Consider the following 10,136-nt stretch of genomic DNA (forward strand, 5'->3'; position numbering starts at 1 on the left):
TATATATATCATATAGCTTGTTGAGAGGGGGAGAGGGGTGGAAGAAGGAAGGTGAGCGAGGGACAAAGGATACCAGCGGAAGGGCTGATAAGAATTAATTACAGAAATCTATGCCGGTGAGGGAAGGGCAGGGGAGGCAAGGGGTAGGACGCGAGGGCATAAAGTAAGTGTTTTGTACCCTACATGCTAGGGCGCTCTCCTAATTATAAGCAGAGGTCTACTGATAAAAGTTTATTAAGAAAATCTATGCTGAGATGCCCCATAACCATATTAAATGCATATTCATCAGAAAATATAACTCTTCTGGCGAGATATTGCGCAGGCGCTAACACACTAACGTAGCCAGATTGTCTACTGGCTGGTATACGCAGCGAGGACCTTACATGCAAGGTCTTAATCCGATTTCTTAAATGATTTAAACTGATAGAATGTTATTATATAAATTTATGCTAGGATAACTCCTCTTAATTTTAAATGCATAATCTTTGCAAAATACGATTATTCTCAAGAGATATTGCGCATGCGCGCGCACCGTGTTAGGCGTGCAGTGCCGTCTGGGGCAAACTTCATAATATAGCTTGCTGAAGAGGAGAGGGGATGGGAGACTGAGGAAATGCGGCAGGGAAGATAGCTGGGGGCGGTAGAAGAAGAAGGAGGCTGAGCGAAGGACAGGGGAGGCAAGGGGAAGGACGCGAGGGTATAAAGTAGATGTTTTGTACCCTACATGCTAGGGCGCTCTCCTAATTATAAACACAGGTCTACTGATAAAAGTTCATGAGGGAAATCTATGCGGTCTCCTAACTCCTCTGGTGAGATATTGCGCATGCGCTAACACAGTACCGTAGCCAGATTGTGTACTGACTGGTATATGCAACGGGGACCATACATGCAAGGTGTTCTTCCTATTTCTTAATTGAGATCTACTGATCGTATGTTATCACATAAATCTATGCTAGGATGCTAGGATTTTAAATGCACAATTTTTGCAAAATATTATACTTCTCGAGAGAGTTCTTCTTGTTATTCTTACTTCTCTTTGTTCTTGTTGTTTGTTCACAGCGGCGTGCGTGCGGTATACTTGTGTGTTGCAGAGGAGCGTTTGAACGGCATTTATATACAGAAAAATTATCGGCAATAATAGGCGATAGAGAGTAGAGAAACATTAAAACGTTGGTAGTAAATACATTTCGTGTTTTTTTACCATCATTTTATTGAAACGTTCCAAGTGCCTGTGCCTACGGCGGCCTGGCAGGACAGATGTGACGTCAGCCGCTCGTAATCGCCCACGGCATTTGTAATCGGAGCGCGGTATTTCGCATATGTTAGCCCACGTTGTAACATTACTACGTGATGATTCTGACAGATTATTATTAATACTAGAAGAAAATAAATATATCAATGATATATACAAGTGTGACTGCGTTATTTTGACATTTAAAAGCTGACACAAATTCTTTATTACTGTTAGTTCAACAGAGGGATACGGTTAGCACCCCCCCCCCCCACACACACACACACGCACACGCTCACGCACATTTCTCCATTGACGGTTCACATACTCATGATTACCTTTCTTCATAGATATTTCTCAATTCGCGCGCACACACACTCAACCACAATCACATGCACATATATGCTTTAGATTTATTTAAACCCCATTCCGAACGGAAACTCAAATGTACCCCGGCTATTTCAGTCGTGTGGTATTGCGATTAACGTAGACCATACTGTCAGAAAATGCTATATTATTTTTAAATAACTTACTAAAATAACGTGAGGTTTGCATAAAAGACATATGAACAATAGAACTTTACATTTTTAACTTTTGTTTCAATAATAAATATGATTAACTTAACAATTTAAATCTATCAGAAATACAACTTGCTTTATTAGTTTAAAATTCCTGCATATACATATAGTAACAGCATTAGTTTAATTATTGTATTTCCCAGTGTCAGCAAAGACCGTACATCGTGCATTGAAGATCACTGGCACCAGTATGTAGGTGCTGCCCCCTATACATCAGTGAGTTTATTGATGTCTGTGAGACTCCGAGAGCTGTTGTAATTTTGCGAGGGTAGTGGTCAACATAATTAGTAGCTATTATTTGCAGGCCCAGACAAAAATATTCTCTAGAGTGGACCGAATTATATGCAGGTGACTCATTAGCCGACACATTATGAACGCTTCCGTGGTTCCATTCGTGTCGGAGGTTTCTACTTCGGCCTTTGATCCTAAATCTTTTTGATGAAACGTCATAACACTCGTCATAACAATCATCACAACGATTGCAGGTGTACGGCGCTTAGCGTCGTGTCGCGTGTCGCAGTAATGCGTATGTTTCACTCGCGAACGTCTTACCTGCGGGAGAAACGGGTGTCTTCATGACAAAGCCTGCACGCGTGGCGTGATGATGCTGGGGGATTAGACTAGCAGATTGATTGCGCGGGTTGTCGCCGTGAAGCCGCTCTCTCTCTCTCTCTCTCTCTCTCTCTCTCTCTCTCTCTCTCTCTCTCTCTCTCTCTCTCTCTCTCTCTCTCTCTCTCTCTCTCTCTCTCTCTCTCTCTCTCTCTCTCTCTCTCTCTCTCTCTCTCTCTCTCTCTCTCTCTCTCTCTCTCTCTCTCTCTCTCTCTCTCTCTCTCTCTCGCTCTCTCTGCGTGTGTCTCTGTCTCTCCCTCTCTTTCTCTTTCTCTTTCTCTCTCTCTCTTGCAGAATCTAGATTGATGTTGCATCCGCAGCGTGATGACTGTTTACACGAAACCCGTCGCATGACTGTGAGCACGCATTTTTCTCATGTGTCTAGATGTGGACTCGTGTGAGCTTTCAGATGGAGAGAATAGGGCAAAGAGAATCAGATATTACCCCATCATAATTAAATAAGCGATTAATTAATTAAATAATATAAAAAAGTGAGTAGATATGCGTCGAATATAGTATGCGGACGAGCTTAGATGAAGATATGTAGGGACGCTATAGCTTTTCTACGTGGTTTGACCTATATCGGCTTTACATGTCCGTTCGTCTTGCATCGCCATGACACTGAAAACCGCACGTTTTTTTTACGGTGGTACAGCAAAAAAAGCCGCATGCGGCAGGACTTGATAGCATGACACTGCTCGTACAGCAATACGCATTACTGCGTGTACATGTTCGTGTATGCGCGATACAGACGCGTGAACGCGTGAATAGATCGCAATGGTTCACAGTGTATTCTACTGTCCTCGCCATATTTAAACTTCGACGCATCTGCAAATACGCGAAACTAGGTAAGTGGTAGGACGATAAACAGGCGGGGGGGGGCAAAGAATCACGACAGTGAGAAATACAAAGACCTCTTTCTGCGACCTCTGTTGGTCACTGTCGCCGCCACGACGACGTGGGAGAGGGGAGAGCGACTTTCACTCAACTTTGCCAAAGTCAACACGACACCGCCCGTCTCATTAGCATTTTCATGCGCTTAGCCTGGCAATGAATGATAATAGGGTACTTTGTTCTGGCCTGTAATTTTCTCACCCGGGCGGTGCGAGCGACCGACGGCGAACATTTACATACTGCGGCATAGTTTCCCCCTTGTCGGCGCGTCTGGTCGCAGGAAATGCAAGTCGTTTTACTGCTGGTGTACAAAAGCAGACGGTTTCGACTTGCGTTTACTTGTAAGGAGGGGCAGTTTACAACAATTTCCCCTCGGTGTCGTCGCCGCGGATCCGTCGGTTATATGGGAGGGATATCGCCAAGAGTAGATAATAACACAATGTGTTATTATCTACTCTTGATATCATATGCGTGACACATCTACTCTCTATACGTACATGTTCGCAGCAGGGAATATATATATATATACGTGACATTACATAGATATCGTGACCTATGCGAGCGATAAATATATACATTGTAAAGCGATGCGGGTCATACTGAAGAATGTGCGTTATAGTAAAACATTGGTAAAGCGTCCATATAAATGGGATTTGATGCTTGCATTGACATGTAGACAACGCGGGAGCGTAACTATGCTACCAATATTCAAGAATGCGCGTGCTGTCATTAAATGGAACTTACTCCCCAAGTTAATTTAGCCACATATATACCGTGTAACAAAAACACAAGATGCAAATTCAATTGTTTTTGTTATATTAAAATAGGGCTAACACCGACTCGTACATGATTTCGTGGTGAAAACACAATATTTTAACCAAAAACATGTATATCTAACTTGTAATATACATGATTAATGCACCTTAGATGTAAGTAGTCTAAGTATATATAATAAAGAATGAATAATCCGTTCATATGATATCTGCATGATGGCGCGGGTAGGTATATATATATCGGCGACGGTTTCAATCGAGTATGATTTTTATTTCATATTTTAAAAATCCCCGCAGAAATTTTTAATATGCATTGCGCCATCGGGCGTCGTTCTCGATCGCAATCTAATTTTTTACAACCTTGTTATGGACACACGCAGCCACGCCACGCAGCGCCATGACCCTCACAACCAAACGCGAGAGACAGCAAAACTAAGCTCAGCCTGTTATCCTCCCGTTATCCGGTCTGCAATGTGTGACACGCGTCGCACACAAGGCAGCTGTGTGTAAAACAATATCGAAAGGCTTTAGGAAAAAAAACGACGCTCTGACCAGATCGGATGACCAGCTAAATGAAGGGGATTGTCAGTCTCATACATTCCAGATTTTTCCTTAGGGACGAGCGCTGGCAGTGTCGCGTGGCTCTCGCGTGCCGGCTGGCGCACCCCCAACTGTCAGCCTGCGATGTACATGTACATCCGTCAGTTCAGAGTTCAGGCTAAATCAATTTATCTTCTCTGCCACCTCGTAGATAGTTCCACCCATTTAAGTATATGATCTTTTAGGAAAATATCATTTTGCGCATCAACATTGTATCTAAGGTAAATTATTACGTTTAAATGGCGCAAAATTGGCGTGGAAACAGGTTTTCGAGAGCGTATCTAAAGACGCGTGCGCCCATGCACTGCGCCGCGCGTGGTGCGTGCTGCTGTGGTGTAACTTTTAATCCGAGCATGCGCACTCTGGCGGCATTCGCGTCAGTTGCTTTGACCGGGCTAAGCAAGATAACAGAGCGCAGCGCTTTCGCTTCTGTGTGATCAATCTCTGTGACAGACAGTATGTGTACGGTTTGTAGTTTGGAGTGTAACCAAAATGTGAATGGTGTATGAACTTTTTGTGATCGACAACAGCCCTACGGAGATTTTCGTTGATAAACTCGTGCAGTTGTTCAGTCGTGTACTGCTACTGAACTCTGGTTTCGACTTACTATAGATCTTCGGCGGCGTATGGAGTGAGTAATCGTTGATTCCAGAGCACTGTTGTGGTGATTGAGCGACTTTACAGTTTGGATACAGGCGAAGCATAGACAAACGCATGCTTGACTCGCATGGTAACTGACTATAGTTTTGAACAGGTATACGGTAAGTGATATCACGTATGACTAAGTCGCTGCTGTATTCGTAACATGGAGAAAATGGATCCGCTTAGAAGCACCCGGTCTTGCACCGCGATACCGGTGTCATACATGGTGTTGTTCACACTTCTGTTAATCGGAAGTACAGAAGCATCTTGGAGGTTTGAGATCCAGATTCTCGGGGTGCAAAATACCCGGGGAGAGCTGGCAACGGGAGCATGCTGTGGTGGAGAGAGGCAAAGTGATGGAATCTGTCCGGGGCATTGCAACACGCTCGTCAGTGTCTGTATCAAGCACTATCAAGCAGTAGTGACCCAGGACGGAGAGTGCATATTCGGAAATGGCTCGACGCCGGTCCTGGGTGGCAACTCGATTATTGTGGATCCAGCTGTGACGAACCAGTCAACCCTAATACTAAAGACGAAGTTTGCCTGGGCGGTAAGTTTATATAAATGGTTATATTGTAAACATTAATATGAAAAACATTCTGTCATTATAGCAATTGAGTTATATGCGTATTGATATTGACATCCATTTTCACTACTGTTACTACTGGTGTTAATACATTTTAGTCAAATAAAACATGGGACACTTAATTTGTAGACCTACTGCACTATGATCACTGAGTGTATTTGTGCAAAACCTGTACACACGCGCAAGCCAAGTGTTCCGCCTGTAAGTTTAGTGTTTAGTGTTCCACCTGTGTTAGTTTCTTGGAAATAGGCCAGTTTTCAGTGTTCAGCGTGTTCAGCTTATTCTCATTGTTTACGTCAAAAGTAGTCTAAGATAAGACTAGACTAAACTAGACTAGACTAGACTAGACTAAGACTAGACTACTTAAAAAGGTTAAGACTAGTCTATAAAAACATGTATAAACACAGCTAAACGGTGTCACCGACTTTATCTCAAGGAATCCACAGATATCATCAAGAGTCTATCAATAGACTCCTGATATCATGCTAGATAAATACTAACATGAATTTAACAAAGTCGGGTACAAATTCCTACTCAATCGATTGTATTTCTGCTATTTAGGGAAATTTATGTAGCTAAATGAATGTATGTAAATGAAAGTAGCAGTATGAATGTATTCTGATCCATTGTATGCAAACAATAACGAATTCACGTGTACATGTATGCGTGCTTGAAAGCAGTGGCAATCCTAGGAAAACTACACCCATCTAGGGAACCAATCTAATAACTTGTGTGATTCTCAGACCTTTCACTTGAGTTAAAATTGTGAATCTGAAATAGAGTTAACATTGTGCAAATTACAAGAACATAGTTATAATATCTGCGAAAGAAAAATTTATTATGACATGTATAAAAACGAAAGTGCCCATAAATCCCTTTTATATACAGTTAAGGCGGCAGACGTATTTTAAAAATAAATCACTCAATTGTGTGTACACTGTATGCTAAAACCAGTTTTCTAGCAGATTAGAATTATTCAAATTGAGTTTGCATATTTTTGTCACATTATTCTGCTCTCAGCTTTCTAAATGAACAAACATGAGCCTTTTGTCCATGTCTGGCTATATTGCTCAGGGCCCGATCTTGGCTATCGAGGGCCATAGACATTTCATTTCCTACAGAAGCAGGAAAAGAATTTGAATGCACGTCGGTATACGTGTGAGATGAATACAGATTAAAATTTTAATTTTATATAGCACCAGTTTGACGAAGCTTCGGACATGTATTCGAAATGCTTTGCCAAATTTGAAGAGCTCTGTAGGACAATTTCGCATGTATTACATTTACATTTTACATTATCCATCCATATGGCTGAAGTTTATGTTTAATAGTTCTAGTTAACGTAATTTAGCAGCGTGGAACAGGAGAGCGAGTAGGAAATGTGGTCAAGCAGGGTCAAACCAACAGTGACCTAACGCATTGTTATGTAATATTCTCGATAGCCGTACGTTTACCAGTTGAACAATAAATAGTAAATGCATGAAAAATGCCACGAGAAAAAATGGCGAGTAAGTGAAGCTGCCAAGGGTCTATGTCTCCCTGAGTACTGCCGGAACGTACCCTGGGTACGGTCCGGTATACCGGAAAGTACCCTGGTACTATCTAATATGCCGGACCGTACCTCGCCTACTCCACTAACGAGTCTAGGGAGTCGCCTACGCCTACTCCCTAACCCTAACTTTAACCCTAACCATATTAGATAGTACCAGGGTACTTTCGGTATACCGGACCGTACCAGGAGTACGTTCCGGCTAGTATCCAGGAGACATAGACCCTATCAGCGTAAGTGAACGCAATTATGGGTTACGATAATAAACAAGAGGCATAAAATCAAATCGCAGGTTCTAAAAAATTCAGTTTGACAGTCCCGAGGCCATGAGTGTGCTGTTTGTGCTGTAAAATTACGTCATAGAAATATGCACGTGGCCGCCTGTACTTAACTACGCGCCATCTTTTGCGTATACATGTTTCGTGTAAATAATTTAAGACACTAAATTATAATAGAATGATGAATAAAATGAGTAGCCATCGCAGATCCTTTAAATTGATGTAAGTTGCAAACCGTTAGACATGTACTGCGCATGTATCAAATCGGTTACAGTTTGTGCTGCAAAATTTGTGGTGTGAATTAATAAGGGTAAATTATTATGAATAAAATTAGGCGATATAAAAATGACTGACAAGCACGGACTTGCCACGCACCACACACGCACACGTACAGCACGCACGCACGGCACGCCACGCACGCACGCACGTGCAGACACAGCGAGAGAGGGGCAAGCGAATGAAGGAGAGAGGAAAGGGGGGGGCAGTAAGATTTATGTGGTAATCTTTCTGTTATATTTCATAGAAAACCAAATAAAGAAAACCGCATGACTGTTCTCCTCACCAACATAAGTAGTTGAGTAATAAGGCATACGTGCACACCGTCACTGCATTATACCCAGTCCATAACACGTACCATATACTTTTACGTTTTCGCGAAGTGATCCCCTTGCCTATACAACACGATAGTCCGCGTGTACAATGGCGGACTGAACCATATTCCCTGAACGTGTACGCTGGCTGGGCAAAAGCGTAATAATATTCGAGACATTTATCAAATGGCCGCGTGGCCACGCTCCAGCGACCAAGCCCATGAAATAAAACCATATAAGCACATGTCTTCAAAAAGCTCGACGCCAGCATTTGGTAACCAGGCGCGGTGAAAGGTATACATGTGCGCATGCGATGAGTGCACAAGGCAGCGTCAGTAATTCTTTTTTAAACAAAAAAGCCGTTTACTTTTTCTATATGCGCACTGTTGATCAGTGTGGTCACTCGATTAAATCTATCGTTGTTGGTCTATAACAGCAACATAATAATAGTGGAAATTTATAAAATGTGCTTATAATATGTGCACTGTTCATTCACGTCCGCAGTAGTAGTAGTAATAGTATATGTTTTATTGTCTGTTGTTGCGTGTATAGTGTGTAGGGTTGGTTGCGCATACAAGGGGATGCGCGGGGGCTGCGCAATACGGTTTGTACGTTCGTGTACATGTGTACAAACATCGATTATAAATATTTATAGTGTCAATCGCATCGCAGTTTTCATTCGTCATGCTCTCTGGCTCGCCCCAGCCGACTACCATTATTGCACGCAACATCTGCGCACACGCACTCGCTCTGCCCCGTAATACTTCATTAATTATACTTCATTAATTAGTCACGATGAGCTCTTTTTAACGAGAGTTAGAGAAAAAGATGTTGTGCGCAAAACTAGCCGACGATTACGCGAACAAAAGCGCGCGCCGGATTTTTGTTGTGGTATCCATGGAAATGCCCGCACCTGTCGTCTGCCGCGACACAATGCCAGCCCCCGCGCGTTAAGCATGTATGCATGATTGAACTGGCAAGAGCTTGATATATAATTCCGATCACCGCGTTCATTCAGTAATTCATCTCTTGATTAATATTGCGCGCGTTGGTTTCAAATTTGCATTCGCCACCGATCTTAGCTTGCGGGGATGTGCTCGCGTTCCCCCATCTCTTTCCACTAACCCTCATCTCTCACACACACACACACACAGCGCCCGCGACGCACGCACCGCAACGCACGCACGCACCACGCACCGCACACACGCACGCACACACACACCCTATCTTCCTCTTCCTCCCTCCTCCACGTCGCCAAATCCCCTGCAAAGCGTGTGTGCCAATCAGTGTCGTCAGTAGGGGAACAAGGCTGACATCGTTTGCGGAGGCTGGCATCGGGTCGTCATCCTTCCCGGTGGCTAGCAACAATGACGCTGCACCCCAAAAAGAATAGAAAAAATCGTACTCCTCGTCTGCTCTCCAGTTATCGATAGCACAGCGGCAAGCTGATCGATCAACACCAGATAGGTGATTGATTAATTGAAATTGATTGGGAGCACACTTTCCTCCGTGCGTGACTCACGTGGAAGTGAAAGTGCTGTGCTGTCTCGCTCTCATGCGTGCGTGTACAAGCAGTGCAAACGTGGCTAGGGTAGCATGAAAATATGTTAGCGTTGAAGCGTTGCAGCATCAAGAACGCACGGTCAGCTGTGTTGTTGTACGGAGTAGTCTTCGCGCATCACATGTGTGGATGCAGTAGGCGAAGAATCGACGATGGTAGCGTGCCAGTAGTAATCGTAGTAGCGCCGAGCATTAGCGTCAGTAGCAGCAGTATCATCATCGTCATCATCACCATCGTCGTCGTGT

Source organism: Priapulus caudatus, unplaced genomic scaffold (genome assembly GCF_000485595.1).
Source record: "Priapulus caudatus unplaced genomic scaffold, Priapulus_caudatus-5.0.1 Scaffold1500, whole genome shotgun sequence".
Classification (NCBI taxonomy): domain Eukaryota; kingdom Metazoa; phylum Priapulida; class Priapulimorpha; order Priapulimorphida; family Priapulidae; genus Priapulus; species Priapulus caudatus.